We start from the raw sequence: 21,230 nt of genomic DNA, 5'->3' as shown, positions 1-21,230 counted from the left end.
GCGGCGCCCCGCCCCGCGCCGCCGCCGCCGCCGCCACCACCACCACCACCCCGACCGCTAGCTGAGCGCCCGCGCAGGCGGGGCCTCGGAGGTGGAGGGCGGCTTTCCGGAGCTCCTCCCGCGGAGGCCTGTCCCGGAAGGATCCCCGCGACCCCCGATCCCTCCCTCCGTCCTCTCGCCGCTGTGGGGCCCTAGCCGGAGAAGAGGCGTCAGGGCTCCCTCCTCCTGCGCCTACTTTCACGGCGCCGCAGGGATGGGCACAGCACAGCTGACTTCTGTTTGTGCTTGACTCCGGGGGTGGCAGGCGCAGACCACAGCTCCAGGGGCTTCCAGGCCTCCTGCATGTCTTCCCCACTGACGTGCCAAGATGAGAAAATCTCCATCGTTAGTCTCTTTGACATAATAACCACTCTAGATCGTGTCTTAGATCAGGGGCTTGGCTCCTGCCATGCCCTGTATCAGTTTTTCTCCAAGTGTGGTTCCCAGATCAGGAGCATCAGCTGTACCTGGGAACTTGTTAGAAATTGAATTCTTAGGGCTCATCCAGACCTCCTGAATCAGAATCTATGATTCAGAACTTTGTGTTTTAACAAGGCCTCTAGGTGATGCTGAAGTTCACAAAAGTTCGAAAGCCGAGGGCCTATAGAGTATGCCCTGCACATAGTATGCTCTCAGATATTTGTTGAATGAATAAAGGGAGCTATTGAAACGTCAGGATGTTCTAAAACACTGCCACCTTTACACGTGTAGCTTCAAATTGAGTTCCATCTCACCCCTCCAAATGTGACCCAGAAACTAGGGACAGGAGCGTAGAAATGAATAAGACCGGTCGGGCGCAGTGGCTCACGCCTGTAACCTCAGCATTTTGGGAGGCCGAGGCTGGCGGATCACGAGGTCAAGAGATTGAGATCATTCTAGCCAACATGGTGAAACCCCGTCTTTACTAAAAAAATACAAAAAGTAGCTGGACGTGGTGGCGTGCCCCTGTAGTCCCAGCTACTCGGGAGGCTGAGGCAGGAAAATCACTTGAACCTGGGAGGCGGAGGTTGCAGTGAGCCAAGATCGTGCCACTGCACTCCAGCCTGGGCAACAGAGCCAGACTCCAAGAAAGAAAAGAAAAGGCAAGGCAAGGCAGGGCGGGGCAGGGCAAATGAATAAGACCTGAATCTGCTTTCGTGTAGCACTTTATTTAGAGCCTTAAACATAATTTATCATATTAATTTTTCACACTGGGACCCCCAAACAACAGAACCCTGCACCAATATATTTGTTTTGATATAGGAAAGCAAGTTAGGATCGGCTCAGGAAATGAGGCCTCCTGGAGGGCAGTGTCCTTGTAAAAGAACACCGTGTATAGGGTCCTGGGTTTCTGGGCAGGGCTGGGGAGAGATCCAGGGGCCCAGCGAGGACAGTCCCTCTTCTTAAGGACACTAGAATCTGTGTCCCTTTCTTTCTCGGATCTCTCTTTTGATAGAAGAGGTCCTAAAATAAGTAAGTAAAGGAAGAGAGAGAGACCTTTGGTGCTATTGCTGTTTGTGCACCAGAACAGCTCACAGCCCTGGATCTGAGCTACTGGGAAAGGAAGAGGCAAGAGGTTGACAACATCTTTTTCCAGCCAGCTGTGCCTCCCTCCAGGGCTACAGAGGCTATAAGTCCTCTGCACAGACCTGTGATGAGGCTCAGAAGGACAGAGCTGCATCAGCCACCATGCCTTCCAGTTTGATAATTTCGGTTCCTGACTTTCACAAAGTGATACCCATTATCTGTCTCATTTAAGCCATCTCGTGTGGCAAAGACATCAGGGGTTATTATCCCTACCCACAGTGATGGCTCACATTCGTCTCAGGTTTTATAGTTTATGAACAATTCATACATGTCATTTCAGGGTTTCCAAATGCCTGATCATAAGAGTCCCCTGGGGACTTTTCTTAAAATATAGATTCTGAAAATATAGTTTGAAAACTGACAGTTGGTGGGTGAATCTGGGCTGCAAAAGTGTTTTACTTGGTGAGAGTTTTGAAAAAAAGAAATTGAATTTATATGCCCTTACATTCAAACATATCTGCCTATGTTGTTTCTGTTATTACTAATTTCGGACTCCTCATAAAGGAATTTTGGATCTAGAAAGAATGCCAGACATCATCTAGCTCGGAGCTGCTCCTGGTAGGGAATGGGTAGTCTGGCAGAGTACCCAAGAATGGGTACTCTTGGGGGTACCCATTAAGTCATAGGATAAATATGCGGCATCTTTCTGGGGTATCAATTTTACTTAGATGTTTGAGAGAAGAGCCACAACGTGTATATTAAAACAACTTGTAATATCTGTGAAATCAAATGCAAAACTTGCACCGAATGTTTAAGGCAACTCACATAAGTTTCTCATTTATAGTAGTTGGCTTAGAATAATGCCTAGAGGAGCGGAGGACAGAAACCCTCATCTGCACTAGGGGTACTTCATGGGAGAAGTACAACTTGATCACTTTTGCAATGAGGAGAGTGAGTCTCAGTGAGGCTTAGAGGGAAGGGCCTCTTCTTCCACTTTGTTGCACCCCATTTTGTCTAGCAGGGAGCCTTGCATCTGGGAACACTTGCTGATTTGCTTTGATTAGTCCTACCCACATACCCACTGTTTGTGTCACTGGTGAAGAAACCAGGGCTTTTAAAGGGCTCCTTCCGGTTTCCAGCTTATTCCTCCCCAGAGCTGTGGCAGGGGAAGGAGACCAGTCCCACCCAGGCCTGTCTTGAACATTGTTGCAGGGAGTTTGCATCACCACTGAGATGATTAGCAAAGCCTCTTTAAACAAAATCATGACCTCAGCCTGGAGCTGGCATCTTTCCCTTCCCTGGAATCTTGACAGCTCATTTTCATAGTAAACTCACAATGGGAAACAGCTTTTTCCATAGCTCTTGAGGATGAAACAAAAGGAAATACATTGACAAGCCATCAGGATGGACTGAGATTAGGTTGAAGGAAAAACTCAACCCTAGAAGACCTTTCCAGTATATACAAGGGTGTTGTTTGGAATCAACTGGAAATATTTTTGAGTGTGCCTGGCACTACAGCTGGAAACAAAGGACTTGGAATAAAATATTGTGGTGAAGCTGGGAAGTTGGGACAAGGCTAAGTGTTGAAGAGAAGAAGTGCAGTCCCAGCTACTCGGGAGGCTGAGGCAGGAGGAGCCCTTAATCCCAGGAGGTCGAGGCTGCAGTGAACCATGATGGCACCCCTGCACTCCAGCTTGGGCAACAGAAAGAGATCCCATCTTCAAATTAAAGAAAAAAAAAGAGGTCAGTTTTAGCTGTAGGTTAAGAGGACTCATTTAATCATTTGTTTAAGCATGTACCAAATACCAGGACCTGTGCTATACTCTGTTTTGTAAAATGCCTAAGATATGATCCATGAATACCAAGAGATGGAGGGAGCCTAGGAAAGACAGCCTTCAATAATAAGACTGTGTCTATGCACTAAATGCTGTGACAGAAATCCATACAGGGAAGCACAGCCAGTGAAAACATCCCCAAGGATGCTTTGAAACTGGCTAGAAAAGCTCACACATAAGCGGCAGGGTATAATGGAAACATGCTCACTTTGTCATCAAATAGATCTGAATTCAGACTCCAGCCTTGCTGCTTCTTGGCTTCATAACCTCTCTGCTGTTCAGTTTTCTTACCTGTAAAATGTCCTGAATGATCCTTACTTAATTGAGTTGGGCACACAGATCAAACTAGGTTGTTTGTGAAAAATGTCTAGCAAAGACCTGGCCCAGATTAGACACTCAGTGTATGCTAGTAGATTATGATGCGGCCTTCCAGGAACCTTCATACCAGGAAAACCTAGACCTGAATGGGAAACACAAACATTCTAGTTGCTGAATGTATATATTGCTCCATTGTAAATTAATAAATCAGGTTTTTTTCTAGATGCCATACTCTTATAAGTTGAATCTGGTCTGCAGAAGTGTTACTTCAGAGCCAGCCTAATCCTGAATACACTAACAAAATGGAGGACTTCCCTGGGCCAGAAACCAGCATTTTTCTATAGTGTTTTTTTTTCTTTTTATGTTTCGAGACAGAGTCTCACAGCTGGGTGCAGAGGCTCACGCCTGTAATCCCAGCACTTTGGGAGGCTGAGGCAGGCAAATCCCTTGAGGTCAGGAGTTCAAGACCAGCCTGGCCAACAGTAGTAGTAGTAGAAACTCTGTCTCTACTAAAAATTAAAAAAATTTAGCCGGGCATGGTGGCAGGCGCCTGTAGTCCCAGTTACTCGGGAGGGTGAGGCAGGAAAATCGCTTGAACCTGGGAGGTGGAGGTTGCAGTGAGCCGAAATTGTGCCATTGCACTCCAGCCTGGGTGACAAAGCGAGACTGGGTCTCAATTAAAAAAAAAAAAAAAAGGACGAAGAAGAAGCTTCTCCGCTCCTTCTGGAATCTCTGCCTTATTCAGCCCACCTGCCTCCACTCCTGCCTCCACCATGTCCACCAGGGTGACCCAGAAGTCCTACAGGGGGTCAACCTCTGGTCCCCGGGGCCTTCAGCAGCTGCTCCTACACAAGTGGGCCCAGTGTCCACATCAGCTCCTTGAGCTTCTCCCAAGTGGGTAGCAGCAGCTTCCGGGGTGGCCTGGGTGGAGGCTGGGTGGTGGGGCCAGCGGTATGGGTGTGTGTCACTGCTGTCACAGTCATCCAGAGCCTGCTGAGCCCCCTTAACCTGGAGGTGGACCCCATCATCCAGGCTGTGCACATCCAGGAGAAGGAGCAGATCGAGACCCTCAACAAGAAGTTTGCCTCCTTCATAGACAAGGTACCGTTCCTGGAGCAGCAGAATGAGATGCTGGAGACCAAGTGGAGCCTCCTGCAGCAGCGGAAGATGGCTTGGAGCAACATAGACAACATGTTCCAGAGCTACATCAACAACCTTAGGCGGCAGCTGGAGACTCTGAGCCAGGAGAAGCTGAAGCTGGAGTGGAGCTTGGCAACATGCAGGGGCTGGTGGAGGACTTCAAGAACAAGTATGAGGATGAGATCAATAAGCATACAGAGATGGAGAATGAATTTGTCCTCATCAAGAAGGATGTGGATGAAGCTTACACAAACAAGGTAGAGCTGGAGTCTTCCCTGGAAGGGCTGACTGACGAGATCGACTTCCTCAGGCAGCTGTATGAAGAGGAGATACGGGAGCTGCAGTCCCAGATCTCCGATATGTGTGTGGTGCTGCATGTGTGTGGTACATGGACAATAGCCGCTTCCTGGACACGGACAGCATCATTGCTGAGGTCAAGGCGCAGTACGAGGAGATCGCCAACGGCAGCTGGGCGGACGCTGAGAGCATGCACCAGATCAAGTATGAGGAGCTGCAGATGCTGGCTGGGAAGCCCAGGGATGACCTGCGACTTATAAAGACTGAGATCTTGGAGATGAACCGGAGCATCAGCTGGCTCCAGGCTGAGATTAAGGGCCTTAAAGGCCAGAGGGCTTCCCTGGAGGCCACCATCGCAGATGCAGAGCAACATGGGGAGCTGGCTGTTAAGGATGCCAATGCCAACCTGTCCAAGCTGGAGGCCGCTCTGCAGTGGGCCAGGCAGGATATGGTGTGGCAGCTGCGTGAGTACCGGGAGCTGATGAATGTCAAGCTGGCCCTGGACATTGAAATCACCACCTACAGGAAGCTGCTGGAGGCCGAGGAGGGCCGGCTGGAGTCTGGGATGCAGAACATGAGTATCCATATGAAGACCACCAGCGGCTATACAGGTGGTCTAAGCTCGACCTATGGGGGCCTCACAAGCCCTGGCCTCAGCCCCAGCCTGGGTTCCAGCTTTGACTCTGGTGCGGGCTCCAGCTTTCCTTCAGCCGCACCAGCTCCACCAGGGCTGTGGTTGAAGAAGATCGAGACCCGCGATGGGAAGCTGGTGTCCCAGTCCTCTGATGTCCTGCCTAAGTGAACAGATGTGGCAGCCCCTCCCAGCCTACCCCTCCTGCGGCTGCCCCAGGGTGCTGGAAGGAGGCCACTGTGCAGGGTATCACAGGAGACCCACCTGAGGTTCAGCCCTAGCCCTCAGCCCACCTGCGGGGGAGTTTACTGCCTGGGGACCCCCCTTGCCCGTGCCTCCAGCTACAAAATAATTCAATTGCTTTTTTTTTTTTTTTTTGGTCCAAAAATAAAACCTCAGCTAGCCCTGCCAACTGTCAAAAAAAAGAGAGAGACAGAGTCTCACTCTGTCACCCAGGCTTGAGTGCAGTGCAGTGATCGTAGTTCACTGTATCCTCAAACTCCTGGGTTCAAGCTATTTTCCTGCCTCAGCCTCCCAAGTAGCTGGGACTACAGGCATGCCAACACATCTGACCAGTTTAAGTTTTTTGTAGAGATAGTCTTTCTATGTTGTCCAGGCTGGTTTCTAACTCTTGGCCTCCCAAAGTTCTGGAATTACAGGTATATGGCATTGTACTCTGCCCTATAGTTTATTTCTAACTTCAATATGAATTAGGATAGTTATCCATAGGTGTGAGATTTTTATGAGAATTGTCCATTAATATTTATTCTTTCTTGTCTAACAATATCAATCCCCAGTTTTAGATGTCTATATGGCCACTTAATTAGTGATTACATTTCCTAACCTGCCTTGCATATTGGTATAATCGTGTGACTAAATTCTGGCCAATAGGATGTGAACAGAAATGTTTTCTGGCACTTCTGGGTTGTGCGTCTCTGGCTTTTTCCTCTACCCATTGGCTAAAGTTGTCTTGTCCAATCCAAGGATGGAAGTCACGTGTTAAGGAGAGTTGAAGCAACAAACACGCTCTGTGCTTGTTTGCTGGGCCATAATCTGCATCATTATTTTAGAAAGAAAGAATCTCATACCTTGTCTAATAGACTGTATTTTGAGATATTTTTGTCACAGACTTAACCTATATCCTACTTAATATCTAATACTAATGCCTAATATTAATACAAGATTGAATTGTATAACACACGGAAGTACCTAGTTCAGGGCCTAGGATATAGTAGCTACTCAATAAATTGGTGTTGAATTTGAATGTAACAACTTAAACATTTATTGCATGGCAAAAGCACGCAAATTATGTGGTAAGAATGATGCAGGAGTCCAAAAGGAATAGAATGTAGTTTCCCCATTAGCATAGGAGCTCGTGTTCTAGTGGGGGAACTAGATTCTTTATTCCTTCTTCTTCTCTCCCTTCAGAAGAATAGCATTATCAGCATTATCAATGGAAGTCAGGTCATTGCTGTAGGTGGTAAAAACAGTGGGGTTTTCTAAAAGGCCCTCAGTACTGTCTCCCACTCCCGTAAGTTTGAGGCGCTCCCCACAAAGCAACAACATCCCTAGTTTGGGTCCCACCATTTAAAAATAACATCTTGCTCTCATTAATTTCTGTGTAGCATATTATCAAATTGTTTTGACACATAGTTTGGAGCTTATATTTGAGCTTTACCTGCCATTTATGTCTTGTGGAGGATTGGTTTATCAAACTGATGTGGAATGTCACATGTTAAAAATAGATGGAGACCCTAAGCCGGGCGTGGTGGCACACACCTGTAGTCCCAGCTACTCGGGAGGCTGAGGCAGGAGAATGGCTTGAACTTGGGAGGTGGAGGTTGCAGTGAGCCAAGATCACACCACTGCACTCCAGCCTGGGCGACAGAGCGAGACTCTGTCTTAAAAAAACAAAACAAAACAAAACAAAAAACAGATGGGTTCTATTTTAAAGGGGTGAAAGAAGGACTAGATCTAGGTGAGTGATCAGTAACCACAGGTATAAAGGTGATTGGTAGAAATTCTGAGAAACACAGGCACAGGTTCTCACTTTTTTCTTGAGGGAAAACCTGAAGAACTTATACAAAGCTGGACCACATATAGCAAGAGAGCCAGCTGCCTACTCCGGCCTGAAGAGCGAGCCCACCCTGGTCCTCCATTCCCCAGGAAGACACACAGCAGTCAGTGCTTCTCCCTGATCACGGTGAGGGCTCCATTAGGTCAGCGATTCTCAACTTAAGCTGCATGTTAGAATCTTAGAATCACCTGGGGGGCTTTTAAAAATTCTGATGCTGGCCAGGCATGGTGGCTCATGCCTATAATCCCAGCACTTTGGCAAGCCAAGGTGGGTGGATCACGAGGTCAGGAGATCGAGACCATCCTGGCCAACACGGTGAAACCCTGTCTCTACTTAAAATACAAAAAATTAGCTGGGCATGGTGGCATGTGCCTGTAGTCCCAGCTACTCAAGAGGCTGAGGCAGGAGAATAGTTTGAACCCTGGAGACAGAGGTTGCACTGAGCTGAGATTGTACCACTGCACTCCAGCCTGGGTGACAGAGCAAGACTCCATCTCAAAAAAAAAAAAAAAAAAAAAAAAATCTGATGCCCTGCCAATTAAGTTCTGGGTTAAGACCGAGGCATCAAGCATCAGGCATCAGACCCAGCTTTCAAAGCTCCCAAAATGATCCCAACATGCATCCAAATTCAAGACCTCTGTGTTCGATCTTTCAAGCCATATTTTTCAGGTTCCTCCCAACAGGTCTGGAGATGCTGGCTACTGGTTCATCTGATCTCCAGGTGCAAGTAACCAGCACAATTCAACCCCAGCATCTTTCTAGAGTTTACTGAGGGACTGGGTGACTTGAAGATGCATTTCTCATGTGCATTATTTCTTCGCAGGAACAGGCATCAGACCAGGCTGCTGCAAACAATTGTTCAGGTTGTGCACAGCACAAGGATGCTTGGCAAAGGGGATAAAGGGATGAAATGACTGCCTAAACTGTGCTCACCAATCTGTCACCCTGGCCTCGGACTTGGTGCAATTAGAGGGGGAAGAGTAACTATTTCTAATTCTCCCCAATGAGCTGAAGTGGCCCTTTGTGCTAATAGTGGCCCTGGTTCAGGCCTGCCTAAGGTAGAGGCAAAGTGAAATTCGAGGACCACGTGCATCAGAATTACTAAGGAGCTTATTTAAATGTATATTCCTGCATCTTCACTCCAGATCGAATGAGTCATATCTCTGAAGATACAATCTAGAAATATGTGTATTTCACAATCTCCCAAGTGGTTTCCATCAAGCTGAAGTTTGGTGGCCACTGACCAAAGGTATGGGATGGTCTTTCAGTAAAAATAACAAACTGAACATCTCCTACATGCCAGGCCCATGCCACCATTCAAGGATATGAGAGCGAGTAAGACCCCATCCTTTCCTCAATTATTCTGGTCTAATAGAAGACAGACAAAAGCTGTGGGTCCCAGGAGGAGCCCAAACTATGACCTCTGCTGGAGTTCAGATATCTGGCATATTCAGAGAACCAGTTAGCAGATCCAAAAATCCCTACAGGAGGGACTGCAGCTCCTCCGAGAAGAATAGTCATGCCAGAGAAATAGGAGCCAGGCACCACAAGCCTGATCCACTAACAAAGTCTCCATTGTCAGAAAGGATGAGTGATTTGGGGGACAGACTAGTATCTGATATGTGTTTGTTTGCCTGTGGGCCAAGGCCCTGCTACCCAACCTCTGTGGTCATATATCTGAGCCCCATGGAAAGCTAGGGGACTGTACATGAAAACTGACCTGTTTCCCTATCACCCCCATAAACTATTTCAGCAGAAGGAATATGACTTTGGGACCCCACTATCTGAGGGTGCGCATCACAAGGGGAGGCATTTTTTGCCACTGCTCACAATAACATCTCACAGCTTTGGCACCTCCTGTGCTGCTCATCAGTTGCAGGAGGAGACTCTGGTGCCTGGTGGACACAGTTGTGCCCAGGGAAGTGCCTGTAGTGCCCTTTGGACAGGGTATTGTCTGGCAGAGGCTGGGGCAGTAAAGGAGAGACCACCTGCAGACACCAGGTGGTGACTAGCTAGATTCATCTATGAACACATATGAGACACCCCCAGGGAATGTCCACAGATACTTGGGCAGTGTTTGAGGGGCTAGGATCATGTATTAATAACATTAGTGGGTAAAAGGAGGCAAGTGGAAAGAGCTCCCCCCGGAATGGGTGACAGACTTGCTTTCTCTCCATTTGTCATCACTTTTACAGCAAGAAATTGGTGCCTAATCAGGATGACTTCTAATTTGTAGCCCAGACTGCACATTCTAAAGACACTGAGACGCCCTGAGGCGTGGGCGCCAGGATGGATGGGGCATTGGGAGGGGAGGAGCAGGGCCCTGGAGTTCCTGAGGGGAGAGGTGTGAGTGATTTCCTTTGCCTAGTTTGGAAGGTCTAGTGCATTCTGGCTCCAGGCTGCCTTTCCACCCTCAGCTTGTGTCCATCTTGCCCTCATTCCCTCTGCTCTGGCCATACTGAATTTCTCTTAGTTTATCTCAAGGCACCACTCTTCTGTCCTTTAAATGTGCGGTTTCAGATGTGTGACATGTTTATTCTCTCCTTTTTACCTGGCCAACTTCGAATCTTTCAGATTTTAGCTAAGATATCACTCAGGGGAACGTTTCTGGATTTGCCAGTTTAGTGTACAGGACATTCAATGCCGTCCATAAACTCAGATGTGGAGAAAATGTAACTCTTTGGGGTGATGGAAATGGAATCTCAATTTCAATTTGGGTTCTTCTCATAACTTTTGCTAAGGTCAAAATTCCAGGTGTCTGCTCATCAGTCATCTGTGTGTCCAGGAATCTATCAGCGGAGATGTCCATATCATTAAGTCAGGGCTCTCTTAGCTGCTTCAGTGCCAAATTTGGGGCACTAGGGTCTTTGCTAGGCCCTCTATAATCCCATGTGCCTAGAGTCAACACCACCAGCACACAGTCATTTGCTTCCTTTTTTCTCCTGCTTCCATTCTGGAAGAAGTCTTTTCCAATTCAGGGACAAGTTTCTTTCATCTCAAACTTGGATCCTCCAGCAATCCTCCTGCCTCGATCTCCCACAGTGCTGGGATTACAGGCGTGGGCCCCATGCCTGGCCATTTCTCTTAACCCAAATCCCTATTCTCCTCAGTGGTTACTGACTTCTTGTCCAAAACTTTGTATTAGTTTCATAAATACAGAAAGGTTGAAATAATAATAAAATGAACATTCTTATACACTCTACTGAATTCGAAAATCGTTAAAAATTTATCACCATCTTTTTTTCACCTCTTAGTACTAAAGCCTGTCTTCTAAAGAGAAAGACATTCACCTACAAAACCACAATCAATACTGTGGTTGCATCTAACAGAACTGTTGATAGCTCCGTAAAATTGTCTAATATCTAGTTCATAGTCATTTCCCCAAAATGTTTCATTCCAAGAATGTTTGTTATGCTTCAGAACAAAAACCAGGATCCAATTTAGAGTCACACATTGCATTTGCTGTTTATGTCCTTCTAGTTTATTTACATCTAGAATAGTCCCTCCACCATTTTATATTGTTATTGTTGCTTCATGACATTGAATTTTTGAAGGATTCATGTCCATTATCCTAAAGAATTTAGGCTTTTGAAAACAAAAGCCAGAGAACTCTGCCCCCAGACTTTCCCTGAGGCAAGAAGTATAACCTACCTGTCTGGTTTTTCGAGGACTGAGAGTTTTCCCTGGCCATGGGACTTCCAATGTCAAAATCAAGAAAGTCCTGGGCAAGCCAAGATGAATTGGTCACCCTAGAGGCAAGGAGGTATGGAATTGGATATTTGCTTGAATGGTTGCAAGGCATAGAGTGAAACATTATTTAAAATGAATAATCCAATATTATGCAGCCACACTTGGTTAATAAGTAGGTTTATAACATCCTGTGGTTATACTCTTGCAATATGCATCATATTTTTGACTCTGTTTGACGTCTGAATTTCCCAATAGGTAGTAAACTCCATGAAGGCAGAGACATGTATATCTTTCTCATTACTCTAATCTCATTGTATTCCCATAGTTCTGGTACATGTCAAGTATTTATTTATTTATTTATTTATTTATTTATTTATTTATTTTTGAGATGGAGTCTCACTCTGTTGCCCAGGCTGGAGTGCAGTGGTGTGATCTTGGCTTACTGCAACCTCTGCCTCCGGGTTCAAGTGATTCTCCTGCCTCAGCCTCCCGAGTTGCTGGGACTACAGGCGTGCGCCACCATGCCCGGCTAATTTTTGTATTTTTAGTAGAGACGGGTTTTCACCATGTTGGCCAGGATGATCTCCATCTCTTGATCTCATGATCCACCCGCTTCAGACTCCCCAAGTGCTGGGATTACAGGTGTGAGTGACCACATCCGGCCACTAAGACATGTTGAAATAGTAAGGCTGCAGCCTACTGGTAATTTCCACACCCCTGTTCACTGAGTATTATTAGGTTAGGTTCCTGCATAGAAATCTTAACAAGCATTCTGTGCAACTGTCCTGGCCTTACAGATGAGACTCCAGAAGTTTAAATCATCTTCAAGATCAAATTAAGACCTTAACTTCTAAGTCCTCAGGGTCTTCATGCAGTGAGGGGATACAGATAAGGGTAGAAAAATATCTGGGAATCTGGAGATACTTAATCCATTGGCTAAGCAGCACTGGACCATATACCAAGGTCCTAAGGAAATCAATCACACCTTAAGAAAATTTAATTAAACTGGACAGAAATTAACATAATAATTTCATTCAGTCCTTGCCTTATTCTCCAGATTTGAATCCCCCAGGGTCATTAAATGATTGGCCAAGGAGAGGTTAGGGTTGGGAAGTTGAAATAAGGTATAATTCTGAACCCGGCCTGAACTCCAGATCGACTCAAGGCCAAGTCTGGCCTTTGGAAAGATTTAACCCCAAAGTCTGGCCTTTGGGGTTAAAGATTTGGTAATGGACTTATTGTATCATTGGGTACCTGATTATAGAGAACTCAGGTGGAGGCTGATCGGAACGGAATCCTGAAGGCCGAGTGCCCAAGGCTATCAAGGTCCAAGCGGAAGACAGCACATCTCAATGCCTGCTCTCTCATTCCATTCACCCTCTTTGGAAGAAGGTCCAGTTGAAACCCGTGCTGAGTCATATAGGCCCGCCTTTGTGACAGGAATCCTCATATCAAACACACTCCAGAGAAAGAGGTGATACTTCACCACGAAGTATCAAAAGAATGATAAACAAGAGCATAGAGAAGAAAAGAACTTCCTATGAAGAAGTTTTGAAATGCATCATGAGATTTGTTTTTTTCTTCTGAGCGTCCACAGAGTATTTTTCCTGTCCTTCACATCAGGGTGAAGAAGACACCAAAGTACTGTCCAGGACATGACGGGAATGGCCATTTTTGGAGCAATTACTGTGTACTTGGCCTATGACCTCATTTAACCCTTGCAGCAGTCCCAAGTCACAATGATCCCAGTGAGGTATTGTTAGAAAACTGAGGCTCAGCAAAATTAAGTAACTAGCTAAAGGTTATATGGCTGGGATATGGAAGTGCATAAAGATTTATCCTCATGCTGTCAGACTCCAAATCTATGCTGTTCCCACCATCCCACCCTGCACTCTTCTGAAGATGCCATGGGCCTAACAGTCCTAAACCGTCTCAGAAGTGGGGGCATTATTAAATCCAGGTGAAAAAGACAATCATTGCTGGAGTGCTGTATGAAAGGCACTGGAAAGACTTTTGCTCCCCAATTTTCTCGACCACATCTACCACAATGCCTGCAATCTTGGCACGCATTTCTTTGAGATGAATATTGGGGTCCTGCCTCTGAGAGCCATTCAAAGTGGACTAGTCTGATCTAGAGGTTGTGGGGTGAGGTGCTCTGTACTCCTCTCTGTCATCTCTATTTTGACACATCCCAGATACTCCAGCAGCTCCATTTCTGGGTATTAGCTGTGAAGTTGAAAACAGAGTATTTTTCCTTCTCTTTGGCTTGATTGTCTTTCACCCTTGGGGGAAAGGGAGGGGGTGCTAATGGCTTGGAGGGTGGCCAGACTATTCCATTTTGCAATCTCCAGCCACAGCTGCTAAAGAAAACTTACATTGTGTTTTCATTCTGTGGGGAAAACATGTTTTGTTTTGTATTCTTGTGTAACCATGAAACATCTGGGGTAACCTTAGCTAAAACTTCCTTCCAGTGTCGTATTTGGGCTCAATGATAGAGAGAAATTTTCACCTTGAAATGTAAGCTATGACAGTGTAATAAGTTATTATGACTTGTGCTTGGATGCACACCCAGTAGGGAGCCATCCAGTTCTTACAACTCAGGCCCTCTAAACTAAAACCCCTTACCCTTATGTTACATCACACTGTCCCTTATAAATGGTCAGGGCCGAGAAAATGATATTTGGGCGCTCAGAATTAGGGAAACACTGTGAGGGCTTAGGAAGAACTCTTCAATGCTTTCAACTGGTGGCTCTCCAACTGCAGCATGCATCAGAATCACCCAAAGGGCTTGTCGAAACTCAGATTTCTGGCTCCCATCCCCAGAGTTTCTGACTCAGTAGGTCTAGGGTAGGGCCTGAGAATTTGCATTTCTAACAAGTTCCCGGGTGATGCTGATGCAGCTGGTCTGGGGACAGTAAGAATCTCAGCTTTAAACTTTTTTTAAACTTGGGTCAACCCAAATGCCGAATCGAATAAAATACAAGGAGAGGCAAAAACTATATACAGTGACAAGCTTCAGTTTCATGCTTTGTTTTGTTTTTCTAAATAGGTAAGGGCTGATGCTAAGATGAGATGACCTCATCTAATCATTGTCACTGGGAGTACAGGTTGGTATAAACATTTTAGAAAACAAATTGGCAGTAAATAAATATTTCTAGGCATTGATTCCACTTCTAGGTACCTCTAAGAAAATAATCAGAAATATGCACGAAGATTAAGGTACAGGGATGTCTATGGCAGCTTTACGTAAAATGATAGATACTTGGAAATCACATGAATATCCAATAGTTTATCAGTTATAATAATATCTCTACAGTGGAGTGTTATTAAAGTAATTGGAGAAAAAAATTTAATGACAAGAAGAAATGTTTATGATAAATTATTGTAATATGTGAAAAGCTAAGGTCATAGAACTACATGTATCATTTATCAACTATATAATACATATGTACTTCTACAAACAGCATACCAACTAAGGAAACACACTGACATGTTAACAGTGATGATTTCTGGATAGTATTATATTTGTTCTAAGATATCATTCACTTCTTCCCTGCCTAATCTTCTAAAATAATCTATCCCACTCGAAGCCTCCCCTCTTCATAATATCCTCTTCTGGAAGGAGCTCTTAGGCTGACATATTTAAACCAAATGATCCCACCCTTTCAGTGGTAGGCGGTTGGCTGTATGGACATGTGACCCAAGGTGAACCTACTAGTGAGTGTCTATCAAACACTTTACTGCTAACCCCAGAAACTAGGGCTAGAGAGCTGTGGGATGTACATATATTGAAGTAGGGCTGGTGGGCATTTTAGGCTGTGTGCAAGCAGAGGAGGCTACTACAGGTCTGCTGCTTTATCAGCGATTACTGTCAACACAATACAGGCCCAGGAGCTAAGCAGCACACACATGCAGGAGCCCACCCACACGGGCACAAATCCTTCTTAAAAAGCAGGCAATGGGGAGAGGTTGTAAATATTAAACTGTAATACCCTTGTCTGTGTTATGCTTTCAATATTCTCCCTTTTTGCCTTGAGCTAATGAGAATGGGTTTCTCTTCTTTGCAATTGAGTCCTAAATTAACAGGTGATTTTTATTTGCTTATGTGTATGTGTTTGTTTTTTTAAAATCAATTTCCCACACTGAGTTTATTACTGATTTTATTACAGAAAAATATTAAAATTAAAATCATGAGCTAAAGCTAAAAAAAAAAAAATTATTTAGTGAAAGTTTCCTATTTGCTCACTAGCCCCTACATCCAGACCCTTTTATTTCTGACACTCCGAGCTTCAGGAAACTGAGAGGTTTTCTTTGGTTTCTTTCAGTTTGGTACAAAATCCAGAGGACAATTTAAGTTTGGAGTGTGTCCAAGCAAAATTCTTTTTCTGTACTGAGCTAAGAGGATTCCAACAGCAAAGACCGATGCAGAATAAAAGATATAGAGCATGGTTTTCTCCATCGATTTATAAACATGAAGATTGGAATGGATGAGTCATCAGCAAATTGAATTGGGAGGGATTGCTGCAGAGCAGCCCACACTTTGTCATAAAAATTCTGCTGCAGTATCACACTAGCTCAACTGTGGTTTACCATTTTTAGAAACATGAGCAAATGCACTATAGTTGGTTACCACTTTTTTGTGACACTTGAGGTTCATGTGAAGTTGTATCAATCCCAAAGAGTGATACAGTTCAAGACAGGACCATTTGGTATAAGCAGTAGGTAATTTTTTTTTTTTTTTTTTTTGAGATGGAGTTTTGCTCCTGTTGCCCAGGCGAGAGCACAATGGCGTGTAATCTCGGCTCACTGAAACCTCCACCTCCTGGGTTCAAGCAATTCTCCTGCCTCAGCCTCCCGAGTAGCTGGAATTACAGGCATGTGCCACCATGCCTGGCTAATTTTGTATTTTTAGTGGAGACGGTTTCTCCATGTTGGTCAGGCTGGTCTCAAACTCCTGACCTCAGGTGATTTTCCCACCTTGGCCTCCCAGAGTGTTGGGATTACAGGTGTGAGCCACTGCGCCCGGCCAGCAGTAGGTAATTCTTAACCCTTTCAAGGTCATCATCTCAATTTCTTCCCCACCGGGAATCAAATTGTAACTAAAAAATGATTGCAACTTGTTTTAAGAAAGATATGCTATAAGATATTTGAGGGCAGAGATGGATTCTGCCATGCTTAGTTTTATCTCTGGTTTGTTGAATGACTGAAAAAACATTCATATTGATGCTAAGAGATGAGCCTAGGGAATAAGTGCTTGGGAAGTAACTTTCCAAAGGGTCCATTTCTGGGACTGGGTTTAGAAGCTTGAGATGATGTCGAAGATAAAGTTGTGATACACTTTAGGGTTTCCAAAAGTATGTGTTCTAAAAGGATGAGGTAATTGTCAAGAAGGAAAAATTGCTGACATTTTTAAAAAAGAGGAAGTTGAGACCAGAGAAGTTCCATAGGCAGCATCTCAGAAAGCTCTCATATCCACCGAGGAGAGTGATTTGTATCTTCAGCCATGGAGACCCTAGAGAGAAAGAGGACCTTTTCTCCAAGAGATTCTAAGACATGTGAGAGAACCGACTCTGGCTCAAAATGTCTTATAAACTTGACATAACTTTTTTTCTGAGACGGAGTCTCACTCTGTCACCTAGGCTGGAGTGCTGTGGCACGATCTCAGCTCACTGCAACCTCCGCCTCCTGGGTTCTCCTGAGGCAATTATCTGCCTCAGCCTCAAAAGTACCTGGGATTACAGGTGCCCTCCACCAAGCCCAGCTCATTTTTGTATTTTTAGTAGAGACAGGGTTTCCCCATCTTGGTCAGGCTGGTCTTGAATTCCTGACCTCAAGTGATCCCCCCACCTTGGCCTCCCAAGGTGTTAGGATTACAGGTGTTAGCCACTGTGCCCGGCCAACTTGACATAACTTTTAAAAATGGATTGCCAAGATGAGGTAAGTCTACACATTCAGTTGACATAATTTTGTGTAACAATTATGCTCTGCTATCTCCTCACTGAACTAAAACATCATATGTGGTCAAAATACTAACTAAAGCTGTTATACAAGAATAAAAAACAGAGGGTTATGGTGAGGAGGGAACAGGAAGATAGTGATTGCCTTTTCCTTAGGGAGTCTTTACCACTAGTGTATCAGGTAGTGCTTGCTGCATGACAAACAGCCCTACAATTTAATGGCCTAAAACACAACCATTAATTCATCTCACAGTTGCATGGGTTGACTGGGCAGCTCTTCTGTCTGGGCATGCTTGGCGGATTTGCTGGACTTTCTCATCCTTCTCTGGTCAGCTGGCATGTTGGAGGCAGCCAGGTGATCTAGAATGACTTCCCTCATGTGTCTGACAGTCGGAGGGCTCTTTGCAAGGGACCAGCTGCTTCTCCACATGGAGTCTCAACCACAGTGGGTTAGCTTGAACTCAGTCACATGGTAGTCCTAGAGTTCCAAACACAGCAAGAGGACAAGCCACTTTTAAAGCCTCAGTTTATATTGCCTTTGCTAATGTCCTATTGGCAAAAGTAAGTCACATGACTAAACCAAAGTCAAGAAGTGGAGAAATCGATTTTACCTCTTGATGGGAGTGGAAGAATTTTTGGCTGTTTTTACAATCTACTGCAACTAGGTGGTAAGGTTAGTAAAGAAATAAACCAATAGGTACATGGAACTGTAGAAAAGGATTGAGATATCAAGGATACAGTCCTTGACTGTAGAAACTCTACATTTCCTGGGTGTTGTTAGCAAAACAGTCTGTGAATATCATTTAGTCCAGCTAGGGAACCTTCTTTTGGGGGATTTCCCTGGGTTATGTTATCTCAGAGCCCAACATAACTTTTGGGACTCTGATCAGAACAGCAAACACCATCTTGGAACAATCCTGGAAGTGTTCTAGACATCTGGGATCCTTCTGTTCTGACACTAATCAGGGAGGAATATCTGCAAACCCATCCCTGCTGGTTCAGGTGAGAAAGAGGATCTACCTTTTCTTCTCAAAGACAGGGACTAAGAGCCAGGAGGTACAAAGGGCAGGTGGGTGGGCAGCAATGATAGAGTAGGCTAGTTATTTGAACTGGGGTCAGGAAAAGGAAGGATGGAAATAGTAAGCCTGCTCCAAGAGGGAAGTAATCAAATTGATAATTTGATAATAAGCTGGAGACTATGACCTGGAGACAAGGTTAGGGAACATTTAAAGGGCAGGTGGAAGAAGTTTGACAGTTTCTTGAGGCAGTTTGCATTTTTTGGTTTTTTAGATGACAAGCTAGAGAAAATTCTAATCTCAGTTCTGCCACTAATCAGTTATGTGAGTATGGACAAATTGCCTCAGTTAATTTTCTCATTGACAAAATGAGTCATTTTAACTGGAAGATTTTTCTAGCTATAACACCTTCTGGGAATCTAGAAAAAGAAGAAAAGGACTGACATATATATGAAAGGAATAAGTCTACATTAGGAGGAATCCCCTTCAGAAAGCATTGGAACAAGTACCGAGGAAGATTTTCAATCTCTAAAGCTTTAAAAACATGATAGATCCCTATAATTCTTCAACAAATATTAACCGAATGACATGCTAGGCATTGTAGACAGAGTAGTCAGCGAACAACAACAGCAGCATGCCCCTGTGGCGCTTACAGGATCGTTTGAGTTTGATCAAATGGTTCTAGACAATTTCGCTAAGTAAGAGTTGCAAGCACATCCAGCTTCGTTTTGCAGGCAGGGATTATACCAGATAACTTCTCTGATCTTCAGTTTCTTCATCTACAAAATAAAAAGTGTGAACTAGATCATCCCTAAAGTTCCATTCAGCTCCAAAATTCCAATTCGGCTGCCCAGCAGTTCTTAGGTGCTTTAGCTCAGCAACTCCATCTAGTGTCTCTGTGAAATGAACTTAGAAAACATCCAGTGTACTAACTATTCACTAAAATGAGAGACCACTAAAGAGACTGGACATAATTGAAGGCTGGCCTCAGAATCAAGATATATGGGCAAGGGGTTGATGGGTTATATGTCATATTTAACATAATGTTTACAATGTGTCAGGCGCTGTTCTAAGTGGTTAGCATATATTTAATTCTCACAACAAACCTATGATCGAGGAACTAAAAACATCCCTACTTTACAGATGAGGGAACGGCCCAGAAAGGCACAGTAACCTGCCTAGCAATCGGCAGAACTAGAATGGAAACCTAGGTAGTGGGTTACAAAGTCCATCTTCTTAGTCAATATCCTTTCCTGCCTCTAGCTAAGAGTTGTGGAACACTTACCATGTGCCCAGCAGTGTTCTAAGGTTTTTCATATTGTAACTCGTTTAATCCTCTCAACAGAAATACGATGTAGGTACTAAAATCACAATTTTGCATGGGAGTAGACTCAGGCCCAGAGAGATAATGTAATTTATCTAAGTACACTATAGCTGATAAGTGTCTTGGAGCCTAGATTGGAACTTCAGTATTCAGCCAGGGTGAAGGAAGCATCCAGGCTGTTGCCATGTCCCAAGAATTTTTTTCTCCCACTTTCCTAAATGTCACCGATCATGATTCTTGGTACACAAAGGGAAGATGCAAGCAGCAAGTGCTAGACAGTTTTTTTTCTTTTTTTCTTTTTTTCTTTTTTTTTTTAGCATATTATCTGCAGAGCCAACTCTTGAATATTCAGAAGTTAATTCAATTAATGGATAAGACAGGCTTGGGTGCATTTTCTTAGTCTCTCCTGCTTCTCATTTTCAGATCAGTTTTGCCAGGTAAATAATGAAGACTTTAAGTGCCACAGGAGGTTTAAAAATTCTCCTTTAGGGGATCCTACATGATGGTTTCAAGGATCACTTTCATGTAAATGCCTTTGAAGGCTGCATCTCTATGGCTAACTACTCTAATTGCCTGAGAAACACATCTGCTTTCCTGTTTCATTATCTTCTGAAACTCAACATTCAGTATTCATTTAGCAAATACTCGTAAACACTTACTATGTAGGAAGAACATTTGGAAACCCCTTAGACCCTTAGAACAGTACTTGGCACAGTTAACTACTGTCTTTACCTTCGGGTTGTGCAGAGTCCAGTGGGGGAGATTAGTAAACAGTCTCTTACAACACAAGGTGATAAATGCCGTGATGGGCTATGCATGACATGCTTTGGTAGTCTGCAGTGACATTTCATCCAGTCTTCAGAGAAGGTAAGCGTAGGGTCAGGGTAGGTTTCTCAGGCAACTCATTTCTAACATTGAAGTCAGCACCTTTCTCCCCAGACTGGCTTCTTCTTATGTCTACTAATAGTACTGCCAGTTCTTGTTACTCACGCTTGAAAACTCATTGTTTACTCTTTCCTTGTTCACAAATCCATAAAGTAACCACCATGTCCAGTCAATTCTTCCTTTTCTATCTTCTCCTTTTTTTTTTTTTTTTTGCCTTTCCTCACTCTAGGTCAATCTTTTACCGGCTCAAGCCAGGACTATTGCAAAGGCATGTCACCTCCAACAAATTTAATCCATTCCAATTCTTCCTGCACTATCCTCCAGATTCATTTGCCTGACATACTTTCCTGCCTCCAAATCTGAAAAGTTCATTCGGTGCCCAAAGGTTAAAGGCCGTTCCTCTTGTTCTGGCAACATTCTGCTTGTCGGTCTGAATCTTTCAGAACTCCCTTGTAAATCTTCAGTCTAATGATGCCACCCCGCTTCTCACTCATCCTTTGCTTTTTAAGCATCCA

General features: G+C 44.5%; 1 protein-coding gene and 1 pseudogene across 2 annotated transcripts in view; both read left to right on the top strand.

Annotated features, from left to right (window-relative positions):
- The window catches only part of LOC105487639 (leucine rich repeat containing 49), a 208,178-nt gene that overhangs the window by 989 nt on the left and 185,959 nt on the right, over positions 1-21,230 (top strand). The gene's annotated exons all lie outside the window — the stretch shown is intronic.
- On the top strand, positions 26-19,864 carry LOC139364435 (keratin, type II cytoskeletal 8 pseudogene; annotated as a pseudogene).

The sequence above is a fragment of the Macaca nemestrina genome, chromosome 7, assembly GCF_043159975.1.
Source record: "Macaca nemestrina isolate mMacNem1 chromosome 7, mMacNem.hap1, whole genome shotgun sequence".
Classification (NCBI taxonomy): domain Eukaryota; kingdom Metazoa; phylum Chordata; class Mammalia; order Primates; family Cercopithecidae; genus Macaca; species Macaca nemestrina.
Note: the sequence above shows the minus strand (reverse complement) of the source record. Positions and strands in the feature narration are given on the sequence as shown.